An 18,981-nucleotide genomic window follows, 5' to 3' on the forward strand; every position below is an offset into this window, starting at 1 on the left:
TTGCAAAATGTGAAAACAGCTGAAGAGTATAATGTCCATGAGAGCTTTGATATTTGTTTCATTGCAATGGATTTTAATGTTTAACAACTTGCACGATTGAAATAGAAACTCTATTTAAATCTAAGTGTTGGTAGAAAATATTTTTAAGATGTTCCAAAATTATTAGCCTAAACCAGCAGTTTTGCTGCCCAAGAAATTCCTAAGCAATGCTGTCATTAATATAGTGACAGGTGGGACCAAAACTACTTTGGCTTTGATAATAGATATTTTTAATGGACCGTCAAACTTATGTGGAGCAAAGCTGGGTTGATATAATACCTCTTTTTAATTCTGGCCATAAAGAACTATTGTTAGCTTTATTTTTTCAACTTACATTTATCTTCTTAAATCTAAATCATGAGAAAGAAGAGTTAGTAAAAATGCCTATACACCATGGTGCAAGGTTGAGAGATGAACTTGAGCAACATTTTCTTTAGAAAGTACTCCTATGGTGAATAGCAGAACTGCATATATAATTATGTTGACAATCTGATCAGGAAAAATCAGTTTTAAGGGGATAACTGTGAAAATCAAATGATTTCTGAGAGTATTATTAAATGTTCATAAATATTTTTAACAGATTGTTATCAGATACTAATCTTTAAGCAGTGAAAATTGTGTTGGCTTTTGACGATTTTAAGAAATAGTCATTGAGAGTCTGTACCTGCCTCTGGTGAACCAGGAGCTCTGTTGTATTTTTTTACCCAGTTTTTACACTTCTATTCTTAGTCGCAATATGACTTTGCTGTATCATGTCTATTGTGATCAATGGTATCAATGTATTTGCTGTGAACATTCAGTTATGGATGGTGTGCCATTTATGAGACTGTGTCTTATTGAAAGGTGCTCAATAGGGGGGTCTTTCATCTTGCTATAAAATTAGAGAAATATTTTATAAAAGAAAGCTTTCCATAGTATGTACTTTGATAAGGTAATTTTAAGGTTCTACCTGTTTCTTAATGGATTTGGGTGCAGTGCTCTGCCTTTTCTTGCTCAGTCTGAGTAGTTTCATGAAACTCTGATTTCAAAGAATTTTATGAAGATGGTAGATGGTTGTGACGTCTTAAACCGTAAGCATTGAATCCAAAATCTAGTGGTTGGCTAATGACTGTGTGGTAATTTATAATATGAAATTTATGGAAAGCTAGTATAGCAGAAATATTTTAAGCCTATTTAATGCATATTTAGAGATCAATATAGGTAGAATTTCTTCTTTCTGAACCACAGGAGAAAAGCATAAGAACTTTGAGAAATAGATTATTATAAAGTAGTTAGATTTATGACCTAGGAAATGGGATTACACCAACTTTTTTCTTGTAAAAATTCTTTTCAGCACAGTGTCTAATACTAAACGTTGTAAAAATCTAGCTAGAATCTTTACAACTGCTCAAGATGCAACTTGGAAAAGCCAATTTATGCATTTACTAGATACTGTGATAATATACACTGTTCATATTGGAGAGTCTAATGTAAAATTCATTAGAGCACTTCCAAGTCCCTTAGCTAGTAATTAATGAAGAAGTAGGAAGCAGAGTTGAATTAGCTTAAAAATTTTGCTTTAAGGTTGGCTATACAAGCAGTTGCTAATTGTATCCTGAACAATCAGCATATGTCTTTGTAGTTATCAAAAATTTAAAAAGATATGAATATGCCTTGGATGCTTTTTATTTTTTTTCATTGTACAACAAGGCCTTTATCTTCACTTCTTAAATTGAAGATGTGATCTAATAAAATAGTGATTTTGGTTTACATTTGGAAACAGGTTACTTCTATAACACATAACCTGTATTGTTGGCAGTTGCCTTGCATTTGATATCAAAATGCCCATGCCTTTATACAAACAGAAAATTTGAAGAGCAAGGAAATTTTCACGGACACAAACTCTCCTTTGATGTGTCTTATTAGTGTTATCACAAGTTACAGGAAAGCCGTTTCCTTTTCTGGGAGGTTTTCATACAACTTTGGCAGTGCCTGGGATGGCTTACAAATAAATAATTCAAAAGCAGTGAATTACTTTAAAAAATATTCTTTGTTAAAGAGTTCAATTCAGTAATAAAGGTTTGTCCAGATAAAATAAGATGCTTTCACTTTACCAGAAACTTTTTACATATATTTATCATGGCGAATCATTTGCCAAAGAGTGGATTTTATAAACACATGTATTGGCCTTACTTATAATGAAAAATATAAAAATTTTGAATGATTCTTTTGTATATAATAAATCTCAGAAATCCATGTGAAAATATTAAAAGTTAATGGCTACCATGTTCAGTGTAGTAAGGTGTGATACAAGATCAGTTATCCTAATTTGTTTTCAGTTTAAGATCTCTATCTTCGTGTACAGTATTATATTCTAATCTAGAAGAGTCTCACAATAAATTTGAAGAGCAATATGTTTCTGTGCATCTAAAGAAGTGGAGATGATTTATGAGGATTTTAGTCTATTAGTATGAGACTTAACTCTATTGATGGGCAATTTGTATACTGTAGGAATAAAAAAAAACACCCTGTCATATAAATGCTGAACCATTTAAAAGGGTAAATAATGTTACAGACACTGAAGTTTAAATTGGTTCTTCTATATGTGTGAAATTTAATATTGGAATGTTTTATGGTTCTTCTGGGGAGGTTGTTTGGGCACATCAATTCTCTGCACGTAGTTTTCTTGAAAACTCAAGACCTGAACACATTTTTCTATTAGCAGGAATTCCCAAAACATACATGTGAGGTGGCTCTTGCCTGGAGTTCTGTTTCAGGCTTCAAGATGACAGGCTACAGGTGTGGTGGAACTTCAACTCCCCACCTGAGGGTAACAGAGGCAGTTCAAACCAAAACATTCTGTTAAACTTTGAATTGCTGTTTAAGTAGTGGGTTACAGTACTTCAGATGTAATAAAATTATATTACTAAAAGCATGACATAAGCATTCATCATTTCTTCAAGCAGAGGACTTTAAAGAGAGAGAGAAACAGTTTGTTTTACAAATATGCATTGAGTTGTTTCTAGTCTTATCATTGTTGAAGGGACTGTGGATCAAGCCATTCACAATGCTAGTGATTTAAAGATTTAGATTTTTGCTTTTTTTATGCTACATTTTTAAAGTGTGAAGAGAAAATAAAGGGCGATATTTAGCCAAATAATACACTTAAGACAAACCTGTTTCTAGCTACTATACACACTTCCTTCTTTTCCCTCATGATTACAAATCACAGAATCATGTTTTCAGTCTCCTCTGACCTCTTTTTTTTTTAATCCCTGTTTTCATCTGATGCATATCATGCAAAGGATGCATTCCTGAAAATATCACATAATTAAAAATTCATAAAACTCAAATTTCTTCCTGGCAAGGTGACAAGAGTTTTTATTTCACAGTTCACGTGGCCCTGACATGTGACAGTTGAATAAACAGTTCATATTCACTTGGCCTGCCTGCTTTGAAATTATGCTACTCTTGATTACATTTATATTTTTTAACTCATTCAAACTTTGCTGATAAAGGGAGATCATATTTTTTATAGCACTGGTAAAATTTGCGTTACTGAAATGTACATATAATGCTACCAATTTTTGTTCACTTTTCTTGAACTTCTTTTATTGAAACCTATACTTAAGTGAGAAGAAAGCAAAGGATGATGTTTATCTTGACTGTCAAAGAATGTATGAATTGTCTTGCTTTTCCTAGTTAGGGTTTACATTTTAAACTTTTTATCGGAAGAAATATTTTGGCCTCTGATAATAAATTTGATTTTATGGGATATTTTGAAGCCTGCAGCTTATTGCCTAATCTCAAATTCTTCCGTTCCTGCCAGATCTGGTTAGAAGATCCCTATGTTCAATGGGTAAACAACCCATATATGCAGAATATTGGTTGCCCCTTTCATTTCTTAAGAAAATCTGCATATTAATGATAACTTTGTATTTTAGATTCTTTACCACTTAATTAGTGCGTTAGGTAAGACTTGTAGGGCTTGAAGACTTCCAAAAAAGAGATTGTTTTGATCATTGTGAGAACTTCAAAGTAGTCAATGATCTGATTTTATAGTCATAGTCATGTTAAACTCTTAAAATGCATTTCTTGACTTGTGGACAAAATTAATCATCTGGTCTCAAGGGAAGAGCTCACATTCATAGAAGGAGCTGTATTTGCCCCTATTGGTTAAGGTAATCGGAGATTTCTGAGCCACAGCTTTAAAAGTTACACATCAGTGCCTCATTTAAATATGCAAAGAAATATTGAAATTTCACACACAGGCTGTTGAGGATATTATACATTGATTATGATATGTATCAATTATGTTCCTGGCAGGAAAGAGATCTCAAAAAATAATTTAATGAAGGGGCCATGTGTGTGGGGAGAGTAAGGAAATCAACAAGGGGAGATGGGGTACTGGAGAAACAGTGAGTGGCAGAAGTGCCAAGGGACGGAAAATGTTTCTCAAGCTGGGAGAGGGAATCTGTGGGCAGAAGGCTTGACAGGAGATGTGGCCTTCAGTCCAGGGACACAGCCAATGCATGGTGACCTGACAGGAAGGGAACACAGGAAAAAAAAAATTGCTGGTCTTTCTCCAATCTTCAGATTGTTGCTTGTGCTTCCACTGGCTGACCTCATCCTACAAGCCAGTGGGAAAACTATTCTAAGTAGGAGAAATATGCTCATGGCCATATTTATGATTTTATATTCACCAACACTGACAAGGCTTTCTTTATTTAAAGTTACTAACACTGGTCATGTTGTTGCCCCACAAAAGATATTGAAAGAGGCGCAAGCAAGCTCATATGCTTGGAGTGACTCGTAAGATTCCTGTCAATCTAACACATCTTTCACTATAGTTGTTTATTATTTCCTTTGACCATATAGCTTCTGTCCAAAATTTCTCTGTGTCTCTTCAACTTTAGAAGTAATGTAAACCTACACCTTTAAACAAATGGACTACGTTTTTTGAGGAGATGTCCCCATGATCAGCTATGTTAAATGACACCTGAAGTCAATGCGATGTTTCTCTTAGAGGTAGATAGTATTACACCCCCAGGATGGTATGGTTATGGTTGGTGCTTGCTGCACACAATAATGGATTTTCTTTCATAAAGTATATTTTCGTTCCAAGCTTCTTATTCCAGCATGGGGATACATTGTGGGTTTGCAGGGAAGGGATTAAGCAATGAGGAACTGTCCTTTATTGTGTAAGAAGGCAAAGTCCAGCTGCCCATGATGGAAATCAACATTGATATGTTTTTTTCAGTGTATGCCAAAAAATTTGACAAAGTAGTTTTGATCATTCTTTGCAAACAGTTGCTCTGTGCCTACTGTTCTCCATTTCTTCTACCTGATAAAGATACTTTAATACCATAAAAATGTTTCAAGATGTTCTTTATGTGGGACCAGTGTTCACTTTACTTTTTTAAATTAATTTTTACTAGAGTATAGTCGATGTACCATATTGTGTTGGCTTCAGATGTATAGGAAAGTGAATCAATTATACACATGTCTATTCTTCTTTAGTTTCTTTTTGCATATAGATTATTAGAGAATATTGATCAGAGTTCCCTGTATGGTAGGTTCTTATTAGTTATCTATTTTAGATAGATTAGTGTATATATGTTTAAAAAGTGAATTCATAGGACTCTGCAGCAGATCAACATATATTAATAGGTGAGGGGGGCTGAGCGTGAGTCAAGAGAACTGAATGAGGGGCCAAGGTAGGAGGAGAACTATGCCAAGTTTTGCTTAGAAGCATTGACTTGTGGAAGGCATTCCATCATTTGACATCCTTCTTCATGTATCTCATGTCTGGCTCACTCTCTGGCTCTGTTTTACTTCCTCTAATGTTGTTTCATCATAGTCTTAATGACTATATTACATTAAAACAAAAAATAATAATTCTTAGAATGTGTTTCCAGGAGAGCTGTTCTCTGGTCAACCTCCAGCTGTGCTTCTGGAGAGCAGCGGCATGCCTAGGGGAAGAGTTAGGAACCTTGTGTTGGACTTGCAGCTCTCTCCTTTTTGCTACAATTATGAAGGTCACCCAGCTGCTCTGAGCAGGGTCAACTCCCTGTAAATGGAGATATTCCTACATATATTTCTCTTGCTGGCAAACATTCAATAAATGAGTAACTTTTCTCATTGTCACTGGTCTGATATCCATAGGATGTTCTGTTTTCAAAATACATTTTCCCTAAAGGTAATTGGATGCCTAATCATTATTATGCTATCTGGTAATTAGGAATAAATATAAGATAACCAATAAAATGACTGCATTTTAAAATATTGCCTTTTATTATGTTAGTTTTCAGTAACTATATTTGCCATTTACTGATTCAACTAAAATGTATTAATGGTGGTTAGGAGCTTGTGTTTTTGTAAGCTGTTTCTTTGTGATTCTTGCCTGCCCTGCATTACTCTGCTAGTGCAGCAAATAAATGCAGGAGAGATAACTCCACAAACCCCCATGTGCTAAAATTTCCAAAAGAAGAGAGCAGCTTCTTGTCTCCTGAGGTTTTAGCCAAGGAGAGGTGAGGACAATGAGCAACCTAGATGAGGCATTAAGCCTATAAAATATGTTCTGCTGAAAAAATTAGACAGAGAGAAGCCAATGAGAGGAGAACCAAACAAGGAAGGTGAGAAAGCATCTGGGAAGGAGAAAAACTGGGGGATTATTTTCAGAAGGAAGTTTTGCTGAAAAGCTAAATTGCCCACAGTACCAGATTGCTGCAAAAACTACCACCAAACCCGTCAGAAGGTTCTGTTCCTTGTCCAGGTAAGTGGTTCTGTGACTTACTGAGCAATTAGGCAGTGAATCAGTTAAGCACCTGTTCACATCCTATTTCTCCTCCACTCTCTTAGATCTGTCTTCACTCTCTGATATGCACTGATTTCATTCCCCTTTGAGCTCTCATTGTACAAGTTATTGGAGAAGGAATTGGCCACCCACTCCAGTACTCTTGCCTGGAAAATCCCATGGACGGAGGAGCCTGGTGGGCTGCAGTCCATGGGGTCACTAGAGTCAGACATTACTGAGTGACTTCACTTTCCCTTTTCACTTTCATGCACTGGAGAAGTAAATGGCAACCCACTCCAGTGTTCTTGCCTGGAGAATCCCAGGGATGGGGGAGCCTGGTGGGCTGCCGTCTATGGGGTCACACAGAGTCAGACATGACTGAAGCAGTAGCAGTACAAGTTGTCTATCCTCCATTGTTCGTCATTTAATTACTCATCAACCTTGTATTATTTTATAGATTCTGGTGTTGGAGTTGTATTTCAAGTAGACCTGAGTCTTCTAAGTGACATAAAGATATTTAATTATCTAGCATTTACCCTTACACAGTGTTTATTGCATATCTGTTCAAAAATATAGATTTGTGGCAGGATATTATAAATAAGTATCAGTTTCTTTCCCCATATAATTTAATGTGTTCCTTTCTGACTCACATTATTGGACTTAAATGATACCACTTGAGCATCCCATGGGAAACCTAGCCAAATCCAGGATGTGGTGGGACTAAGATAGAAAATTAGATTTGGAAGAACCCAAACTGCATCTCTCTTTCACTATACAGTTCTCTCTCCTCAAGCTCAGACACATTCTGAAGACCTGTGTGATGACTTTCTCAGCTCAAACATTATCTTATTCAATCATTTCCTGATCATCCAATCCAAAATAACCCCTCCTATAATGACTTTCTTTTATATCACCTTTTTGAAATTTCTTTTACAGACAAGATGACCAAAACAGGGGCACTTTGGAGGGTAAAAGGAGGCGACCTTAATAATCCACAGCAGGAATATGGGCACAAACCAAGGCGGTTCCCGACAAACAGAATATATGGTCGTCATCTCCACAGAAATGACCATGATCTTAAATATTTATTTATAATTGTCTAAAAATATGGGATGTGAACTTCTTTTAAAGGATCCTGTTCATTTTGTTCTTTGTTGCAATCTAGTGTGTAGATCATACCTGGCACATACTAAATATTTAATCAGTAGTCATTGGGTGTTTGACTAAATTGCATACCAGTACTTTTTAGGGAACAAAGCTACAACATCTTAGACCTCTGTTTCACTACTTGATTTCCGCAAAGTTGGTAGGCTTGTAGTTGTTTGCCTGTATCGCTTCTGATCTCAGCCATGTCAGCTACTCATTCTAATCTCTGCTGTAGTTCTTCTGCTTTCTTATCTCTGCCCTGTACTTCTTCCCATTGTAGAAACTGCTGTAGATAATCCAGAGCCCTGCAAGTCTGAATTCTCTCTAATTGTACACAAAGGAGATAGAACTACACATTTTAAGATAGGGGTAGGTAATGTATAGTTCCCCATTTGTTTCAAAATCATATATCTTACGAGTGATTTATGTATAAAGTTCTGTGTATTTGTATTTTCTGTGTACAATGAACATAGTATATATGTAATGATTGTACTTTAATGTTTTTAAAATAATAATATAGACGTTTCTAGATTCTTTCAATCTGCAACTATGATAAACCTCCTAGAACAAAAAAAGATACCACCTTGAATGTACTGTAACTAGATAGATAGATATAGATATAAAATCAGGATTTCAGTTGATCTGTTTTGTATCTACAGTTTTCTTCTCCAGTTTGCATATGTTTGAAAAAGTTTTACGTTCTCCTAGCTTAGTATTGCTAGGCTTCCCTGGTGGCTCAGCAGTAAAGAATCCGCCTGCGATTTGCAATGCAAGAGATGTTAGTTTGATCCCTGGGTCAGAAAGATCTCCTGGAGAAGGAAATGGCAACCCACTCTAGTATTCTTACCTGGGAAATCCCATGAACAGAGAAGCCTGGTAGGCTATAGTCCAAGAGGTTGCAAGAGTTGGACACAACTTTGTGACTAAACTACCATCACCAGCTCCATATTGCCACCTCTACAACGGAAAGATTTCCATTTTGCACAGTTACCAGGTAAGGATAAGAGATTTAAAACATACCACATCAGTTGTGCTTCTATTCTGTAATACGTCCTTGCAATACATAGAGCCTATTTTATTTCAAGGTACGCATAGAAGAGTTTCCTCACCATTTTATAATTCTCCAAGCTAAACAAAAGTCAAAAGCCTTCAAAGAGTTATAAAGCCAGTTCTATAAAGGGCTTTAAAGATCAGTTTTATGCTTAAGATTATCCCTTAAGATTCCTTAAGGGAAACTATATAGCCAGCTGCTGCTGCTGCTGCTGCTAAGTCTCTTCAGTCGTGTCTGACTCTGTGCGACCCCATAGACGGCAGTCCACCAGACTTCCCCGCCCCTGGGATTCTCCAGGCAAGAACACTAGAGTGGGTTGCCATTTCCTTCTCCAATGCATGAAAGTGAAAAGTGAAAGTGAAGTCACTCAGCCGTGCCCGACTCTTAGTGACCCGATGGACTGCAGCCTACCAGGCTGGGCAAATACCCAAATACATGCAAATGTGTCATCCATTGATGCCGTCCTAGCCCATCTCCAAGTAAAGCCTTAGTCTGTGATCCTGAATGGTTAAGGAGCTTGTTTCAATACAGTGAAAAGTGTACAACACAATGACAGTAATAGAAACATTATGTAGATTATGCTACTTATATAAATAGTTGTGTTGAAATATGCTCTTGGATCATCGATGTGTAAAATCTCAGTGGATCATAAAAATCTTTAGGTCTGACTTCTTTATTTTCAGAAGAGAATGTAAGGTCAGAGTTACTCGAGTGATTTTTCTCAAGATTGTGGGAGCTGGTTAGTCCCGTTACTGGTCCATTACATTACTATTCCAGAAGACATTGTTCTCTTAGCCTTACATTGTGATAAGTGCCTATGGTGATGTCTTGCTCTGATAGAAATACTTGGTCTTGGCAGCCAAAAAGACCTGAACTTAAATCTTAGCACCATGTTATTTAAGTAGGTGACCTTGAGCAAGTTTACATTCTTCCCATGACACTTTCTTCCTCATCAGAAGAATTGGGTGATCCCAATTCAGGCTGCTAACAGGTACTTTTTAAAGACAGCATTTTCTAGGACAGTAGTTGGGATCAGTACTCAGTCAAGTTGTCTTAAACCCTGTTTTGGATACTAATGTGTGTGTGCTACGTCACTTCAGTCATGTCTGACTTTTGAGACCCTATGAACTGTAGCCAGCCAAGCTCCTCTGCCCACGGAATTATCCAGTCAAGAATACTAGAGTCGGTTGCCATGTCCTCCTCCAGGGGATCTTCCTAACCCAAGGATCAAACCCACATCTCTTATGTCTCCTGCATTGGCAGGGAGATCCTTTACCGCTAGCACCACCTGGGAAACCCTTTTATTGTTCAGTTACTCAGTCATATCCAACTCTTTGTGACCCCATGGACTGTAGCATACTAGGCTTCCCTGTCCTTCACTATCTCCCAGAGTTTGCTCAGACTCATGTCCATTGAATCGATGATGCCATCCAACTATCTCATCCTCTTTTGCCCCCTTCTCCTCCTGTCCTCAATCTTTCCCAGCATCAGGATCTTTTCCAGTGAGTTGATTCTTTGCGTCAGGTAGCCAGAGTATTGGAGCTTCAGCTTCACCATCAATCCCACCCCTGTGAATACTAATAATATCAGAGCAAAACATGGCAACTAACATCATTCGGTTGTATTCAATTCCTCAGAAAAGGTCAAAGTGTGTTCCATTTATATCAATTTAAGTTTTTTGAAAAGCAAATAAAATATGTAACTCAAAGACATTCTTCAAAAATAATAAAATGTAAGAGCTCTATACTTGCTTAATTATGCTTTAGTGTTCTTTTATAAAAAAATCGTCTTCTGTCTAAAAAGAGGCCACAGCATTGTGTATTGCTTTCGTATGTGTAATAGAGATATTTTTGCTGAAAATTCATGAGTCTAAATCCTTAAATTTTTAAAAATTAGTAAGTAAAGCCTTTTTTTCCTAACCAAAATTAATAATTGTATATATCCATCTTGCCTATTTCCTGGTTATAAAGTATAATAGAGTTTAAAAACAACAATGAAAAGTAGGACTTGTCTACTTCGGAAGTCAGTATTAAGAACTTGCTGATTTTTACAATTCTTAATGAGATGTTATAAGGTGATGGGAGGTATGCGTAGGTATGAAAATTCTATCTTTAAGAGAGTCATATATATTTCACATAACCCATTCATTTATGTTTTAAGACTTCAGTCATTACAAAGAAAATAAGATTCATCTGAAGAGGTATGCCATTATGAATTTGAATTTTTAAAATTTGAGTCATTATATAAACTTCAGAAGTTGTACAGCCACTACTTGTTTAGAATTCAGAAGAAGAAAAGTAGTCATTGCAAATGTGAAGTCAGTTCATTCAAGCCTCTAAGAATTTAGGTAATGATATGCCTTCCTTTGCCTTCATTTCATTTAACATGATACTGAAATTTTTATTTCAAAGGAAACATTTTATTTTCCTTTTTTGCTTGTGAATCTGTATATTTCCGATCTTGACCTTAATAGACTGTATACCTGTGTTTAAAATCTGGCTTCACCACTCATTAGCAGGGTGACCTTGGGCAAATTACTTCACCTCTCTTAGGCTCAGCGACATCATCTATAAACGGGGATGACAATGCCACCTTCATACAGGTTTGCTAATTTTGCAAATAACTTGAAGACAAGATAGAGCCTGGCACAGTGTTATTGTTCGGTAGCAGATGCTTTTGTAATAATGATGCATGCAGTAAGTTCACTGAACATTTCTTATGCTTCAACTTCATGTGCACACTCAGTGGGTATGGTGAGGAATTTGAAGATGCGTGAGATACCAGCTCGCACCAGAAAGAAGCTTGTAGAGAAGTTAAAACGTATATAACAATCTTATTACAGACTTGAATTGTGAAGTAGCAGGAGAGAGGTATAGATTGTGTATTAGAATTCAAAGAGGGAGTCCATTTTTTTTGCTGATGTCTAGAGAGACACTCTTAGCAGTAGTGGCTTTTGAACTGGGTTTTAGTAGCTGTGCATTTGGAAATGCTGAATTGGCAATTTGGCCTTTCCAAGAAGAAGACAGAAACAGAGGAAGGAGATGTATCAAGATAATGTGTTGTTAGATATCATATATCCAGCAGATATTTGTGAAATGCCTACCTTTTCGGTAGGCAGTATTCTGGGAATTTGGAATACATCCGTAAATGAAAGATCATTGCCCTCATGTAAAAGGGAGATGGTATTATGCTAAGTTGTTTAATTAAATAGTATGTTAGTGAGAGATAAGTGTTCTGGGTTAAAACAGAACAAGGTGAGGTAGGTTTGGGAGGGCTGTGGAAGTTATGGTGTGTGTTAGTTTGCTACACCTTCCATAACAAAATATCATAGATTTGGTGGCTTACACAAGAGAAATATATTTTCTCACATGTGTGGAGCCTGGGGTCTGAGATCAAGGTTTTTGCAGGTTTGGTTTCTTTCGGAGACTCTCTCCAGGGCTTGCAGATGGCCACTTTCTCACTGTGTCCTCACATGGCCTTTGTCCTCTGAGGATAAGCCTCTGATATCTTCCTATGTGTCCAGATTTCATCTCCTAAAGATACTAATCAAATTGGATTAGGTTTCACTCGAATGGCCTCATTTAACTGAATCACCTCTCTAAAGGCGTTATCTACAAATACAGCCACATTCTGAAGTACTAGGCATTAGAGCTTCAGGATATCAATTTTAGGAGCACACAGTCAATGCACAATAGGTGGTTAAAATTTAAACTGAGTGGTTGGGATAGACTCTTGGAGAGAATGATGTTAGATCAAAATCTTAAAGCATACAAGAGCTCCACGGAAACATATGAGGAAAAACAGATACTAGGCAGAGAGACCAGCCAGTGCAAAGACCCTGGGGCAGGCTTGTGTTGTGTGTGTTCAAGAATGAAAAGCAGGGTAGTTAACTGGAGCAGAGCAAAACCAGAGGGTAGCTAGAGTAATTGGAGATAAAGGCAGAGAAGGAAGATCAGAATTTAAAGGTTTTATATAGGCCATTGTGAAGACCTGGACCTTTGCTCTGAGTGGAACTGGGAGCCATGGCAGAATTGAGTGGAAGTTAAATTTAATCATGCTAACAACTGGTTGCTTTTTTGAGATATATAATAGAATAGGAGTTGGTAAACTCGAGTCCATAGACCAATCTAGCCCATTGCCTGTTTTTGTATGGTCCATTAACTAAGAAGTGTTTCTGCATTAAGTTATTGAAAAGAAAACATCACAAGAATAGTATTTCATGACTCAGGAAAACTATGTGAAATTCAAATTTAGTATCTAAAAATAAAGATTTAGTGGAATTTTGCTCATTCATTAAACACCGCCTATGGCTGTTGTTTCCATTATAATGGTAGAGTTGAGTGGTTGTAAGGGAAACTGCTAGGGCTTCCCAGGTGGCTCAGTGGTAAGGAATCCACCTGCCAATGCAGAAGATGTGATTCGAACCCTGGGTCAGAAAGATCTCCTGTAGTAGGAAATGGCAACCTACTCCAGTATTCTTGCCTGGAGAATCCCATGGAGAGAGGAGTCTGGTGGGCTATAGTCCATGGAGTTGCAAAGAGTGGGACAGGATTGAGTGGCTGAGCACATACACACACACACACACAAGGGAAAGTGCTAGGCCTGCAAAGCCTCCAGTATTTACTCTCCGACCCATCCAGAGTAGTCTGTGCCCCCTGCTAGGGAGAGTCAAGAACAGAAATAGGTGGAATGTGGTCACGGATATAAACAGAGTGATTGCTCCAATCAGGATTAAAGCAGTGGAAGCCAAAGTGGGAGTTGGACAGCATTGTTAGTGAAGCAAAGTGTTGGGGAGAAATTATTGGATATGCACTGGGGAGAAGTTGTAAGGTTTGAACATATTACAGTGAAACAGGGTATCCTGCAGGCCCTTGAATAGAGATGCACCATTACGTAGCAGTGTTTTAAGAAGGCTACTTGGCAACAGATGGCTACAGATGACTGTGATGGTACAGTCAAGAGATACTGATGGCCTGGAAATGGAGAGAAAAGGGCAATCAAAAGGTAGATTCAAGAGCACGATGAACACATTGAGCAGCTTTTCCATTTTCTGTGCCAGAAAGGAACCTTCTGTAATAATATAGTAGTTTTCAAACAGCTTTAAAAATATATTGAAGTGCTAGAATACTAGTATTCTAATTATATATTCGTTGAGTTAAAATAGAGTTCTTCAAGTGAGTCAGGCCAGATGCCTTTTACAATTTAAGCCTTTGGATGAGTGATGTTGAAAATGTGGATTTGAAAGAGAAAACAATCAATCGGTAATCTGTTTGTAGCCTGAGAAACTCCCAATCTGCATTTCCAACTTATTTGATTATTTATTGGTTCAAAGAAAAATCTTTGTCTTTACTTTTCTGTTTTGTTCTATGAGTTACTTTCATAATCTAATTCTCAACTGTATTTTTAAAGTACTTTTATAGATATCCATTATCTTTGCTAAGCCTATTTGAGTCATTTTTCCCCCCAATATGTATTTTTGAAGATTGATGGGTAAAAAGACATTTAACTCAATCTTATGTGTCCCTTGAATCATCTCAATCATATATATGCACAGAGAAATTTGCTTCTTCCTTAAAAATAATCCTTTATTGTTATAAAGTATGATTGCAATGTTAACTATATAATCCCAGCTGGAATATTTAAAGAAATGCTAGTATTTCATGCACTATGTCCAAAGTTGTGCAAGTTTGCTTTCTAACATATATATTCCAAGTTTATTGAGCCCCATCTTCCCAAATGCAAGTGATGATAAGTAAGGCCAAATCTGAAACACTCAAATAGAATAGAGTGTGATAATACCTTATAAATCTTCTTTAAGAAATAAAAAGTTACAAAGCATAAAATAGACCTCAGACTCAGAGATGATTTATTTATAAGCGAAGGAGTATAGCATTCCTTGAATGAATATATTTCTGTTGACAGAATTTCTTACACATAGCTATATTCTGAATTTGGACTAGTTGAAAGAAGCATGAAATATCTCCTCAGCAATGAGGAAAGGATAGGAGGATCTCCTGTTCATCTAAAATAATCATTGTTTACAAAAAACCCTTAAGAGGTACTTAAGGGTCCTTACTAGGATTTCCAAGAGAAAAGTCATTTTCCAGACAAGAATTGAGGATGACTTCTCCAGGTTATGATGTAACTTTGAAAATGCCACTCTTAAGCTTATAGGCAGATGATTGAATTAGGAAGATGATAGAATTTATTTCACATGCCCTGGTTTATCTTTGTGAAGAGAGGGATTCTTATGTATTAGAAGTTCCCAAACTCTGGGAACTAATAGACAGAAGTGTCACAAATGTTGATAATGAAATGAGACAGTGAAGACAATGAGTTCCAGAGTCCAGAAATGAGGGGCGGTGACTTTCCAATCCACTCCCTTCATTTGACAGAGGAACCTGAGGTCCCAGGAGGCCAACTTCATTGAGTGCCTTGATTCTTGGCATAGTTGTCTCAGTATATCTTTGCTGTTGGACCAAATTTACGTAACATTTCAGTGTTCATACTCAGGATAAAATTCCATTCTCAGGCTAGGAACCCCTTTCTCAATCTTTAGAGTCTAATTTACATGTCCTCCAAGTGTGTTTTACTTACATTAGTAGATGTAAGCTGACTTTACATGACTCTCAAACTTGGCATTAAAATGCAGTTGGAACACATCATAAGGTATCTGACCTTTTTTGTTTTATATTTCAGTCTTTTTGTATCATCAGCGGACAGCTTTGAGTTAACTGCAAATATGTCTTCATTACCATGCCAAAACTTGTTACTCTGTAATTTTAACAAGAGAACAAGACAATAAGGTAAATCTAAATTTTGAGAATATACTCTCATTTTGTTTAGAAGATATTTTATGGATTTATTCCATTATGGCAAAATAATAATTTTATGAAAATTAAATTTGTATTTTATAATACATTTATGTAACTAAAAATGATTTATCTTTAAAACATCAATCCAGAGGCTACACAGATACAGTAAAACTCATGAAGGAGGTAGTAGGTAGAATACATACGCTATACAACTCTGAATGGGGTCCACAGATAACCAAGCATTAGAGACATTTTTCCAGACATGACCAAGGCTGTCATATCTAGAGATGCAGGTAGTATAGGATAGGGTGAAAACCTCTGGGAAAAGAGCAAGAAAACATGTTCCAGTTCTTGATTTATTAGTTAAGGATGCACAATCCAAGCTTCAGTTCTCAGAGGTATAATAAAGGAGATTACGGTTGGGAAGAGCTAAGTATACTGCTGTTCTGCATTCTAAAATAATTTGCAAAAGTGATAACACCACTTTTTTTTCCAAGATGTAATATTCAAAATAATTAGGGAACATTAATCACTCATCATAACCATTAGGGACTAAATTGCCCCAATAATCACAATACACTATTACTGCTTCAAAGTTACTTTTACTCAGAAGTATACAGATCAATTTAACCCTCCAGAAAGCTTATATGAATTACATGTAGAAAAAACCAGCATCCATGATCCTCTAGGGGCTTCCCTCATATTTCAGTTGGTAAGGAATCTGCCTACAATTCCTGGGTCAGGAAGAACCTCTGGAGAAGGAAATGATAACCCATTCCAGTATTCTCACCTGGAGAATACCATGGACAGAGGAGCTTGGCAGGCTACAGTCCAAGGGATCGCGAGAGTAGGACACGACTTTGCGACTAAACCACAACCACCCATATGATCCTCTAGAAAAGGTAGAAAGTACACATGTGTGCATACACAGACACACACACACACTGAATCTTGCTTGGTCTGTGGACTTCCATGTCTGCCAGGGCCAAATTTCTGGTTACTACTCAGAAAAAATTTAGATGTGGATTTAACTCAACGAGTATAACAAAAAGCTGTATTACTTGACCTCTGCTGACAAGTCATTAATATTCTTCATTCTAAATCTTATTTGTTGATAGAATTTTCATGCTAAAGTGTTTAAAAGATTTAGTCTATTTTGATAGGACACAAAGAGTCGGACACGACTTAGCAACTGAAGTTTTATCTTCATTTCTGTCTATGTTTTCGAATACTTCCTGCAAGGCATAGAATAGATGCTAGTGCCTCTCAATCTGAAAATGAGCTGAGATTTTTAAAACTATAAAAGCATGTGTACAGTAACTTGTCGGTTAACCTTCATGAAAACTTAATTCTTCTGTGACATTGACTACAACTCAGTCAAGTAGAAATGATGGACTACCTAATCAAGTAATAATTAGATAATGCTTAAAACTTATGCTAAACAGCTGTTTAAAAAAACTGTTTAACGTTGGCTATTTCCTTGGAATATAATGTAAGGGGATAGTTTATTTTCATTAGCTAGTTCAATGGCAACCCACTCCAGTACTCTTGCCTGAAAAATCCCATGGGAGGAGCCTGGTAGGCTACAGTCCATGGGGTCGCTTAGAGTCGGACACGACTGAGCAGCTTCACTTTCACTTTTCACTTTCATGCAATGGAGAAGGAAATGGCAACCCACTCCAGTGTTCTTGCCTGGAGAATCCCAGGGACGGGGGAGCCTCGTGGGCTGCCATCTATGGGGTCGCACAGAGTCAGACACAACTGAAGCGACTTAACAGCAGCAGCAGTTCAGTATATACAATATTTTAGTACTATACTAATTGCTGACTCAAGATTAGAATAATGGTTTTAAAGAGAGTGTACTTCTCAAATATAAAATTGTTTAAATATGTTTAAAAAATTTTGCCAGAGGTGTAAGTTAAATTTTTAGAATGTAGGATTTGGAATAAAGCCCAATACACTTGTTATATTAAAGAAAGAATTAGCTTTTTTCTCTCTTTAAAATCTTTCATTAAAAAAAAAAAAGCATTCTTACCGTTACACTCTAATTTAATTAACTTACATTGTTTTTATTTCAAAAGTCACCTGCCCCTCCCTCTTACCCTTGTAAGAAAACTTACTGTATCTGAACTAGACAGAAACAAATTAGAAAGGCTTCCCTGGTGGCTCAGAGGGTAAAGAATCTGCCTGCAATGCGGGAGATCCAGGTTTGATCCCTGGGTTGGGAAGATCTCCTAGAGAAGGGAATGGCAACCCACTCCAGTACTCTTGCCTGGAGAATCCCACGGACAGAGGAGCCTGGGGGTCACAAAGCATTGGACATGACTGAGAAAACAGTTATCCCTACCCACAGATATATGCAAGGCTGATTAAAAACAAAACATGTATTTAATATATAGTGACCATTTTTTTTCCTCTCCAAGTGATAAATTGTGATCAGAAGGTTATTACCTCAGTTAAAGTCCCCAAGCATTCTAGGAATAGATTCTATTATCCCCCTTCTCAAAAGAGGAAGCCACAGCTGGCAGAGGTTAAGAAATGATCACAGGGCAGAGTTGGTCTACATACAGTGTCCTAAATCACCTCTCTCTCCTATGGCTACTTTGTATATTAAGTAAGCATCACTCAAGCTCTAAGAGGTCAGCTAAGTACACAGCTTTACTGCAGGGTTCTTAGTACATCCAAAAGAATTTGTTTTATTTAATTCAAGCTTCAGAACTCGGCCCCAAGGGAATGTGTTTGCTTGAAGTCTGGCCTTTGAATAAGAGGGGCATTCCTGGGGTATCACTCAATTTTGTAAGTATCTAACTTTCTTTCTGGAAATCATTAGACTTTTAAAATCAATGCTTACTTTTGCAAGCTATCTGGGTTTTTTCCCTGTCCTTCCTCCCTGACTTGTGCATTACAGTGTTAAGTATCAGGCTTAGTACTCTGGTGTAGAGCTCAAAGTACTGCAGCACACCTGCTGAGTAATGTTAACAGAAGGGGAACCATAAATCATATAGATCCATTAATAGCAATGGAAAAATGATGAAGTATAGCCAACTGAACAAGTAGATTCTGCTGACAGTTGAGATGTGATGAAGATTCTGTGAGAGACGTAATATAGGAAGAACATCCATGTAAAAAATAACTCAAAATGGGCCAGTGGTGGG

The 18,981-nt window shown here is 36.9% G+C and overlaps 1 protein-coding gene across 2 annotated transcripts in view; it reads left to right on the forward strand.

The window, feature by feature from the left end:
- KCNIP4 (potassium voltage-gated channel interacting protein 4) overlaps positions 1-18,981 on the forward strand; it is a 1,317,771-nt gene that overhangs the window by 303,213 nt on the left and 995,577 nt on the right. The gene's annotated exons all lie outside the window — the stretch shown is intronic.

The sequence above is a fragment of the Bos grunniens genome, chromosome 6 (assembly GCF_055505025.1).
Source record: "Bos grunniens cultivar Pamir isolate PY7600 chromosome 6, Bosgru_T2T1.0, whole genome shotgun sequence".
Classification (NCBI taxonomy): domain Eukaryota; kingdom Metazoa; phylum Chordata; class Mammalia; order Artiodactyla; family Bovidae; genus Bos; species Bos grunniens.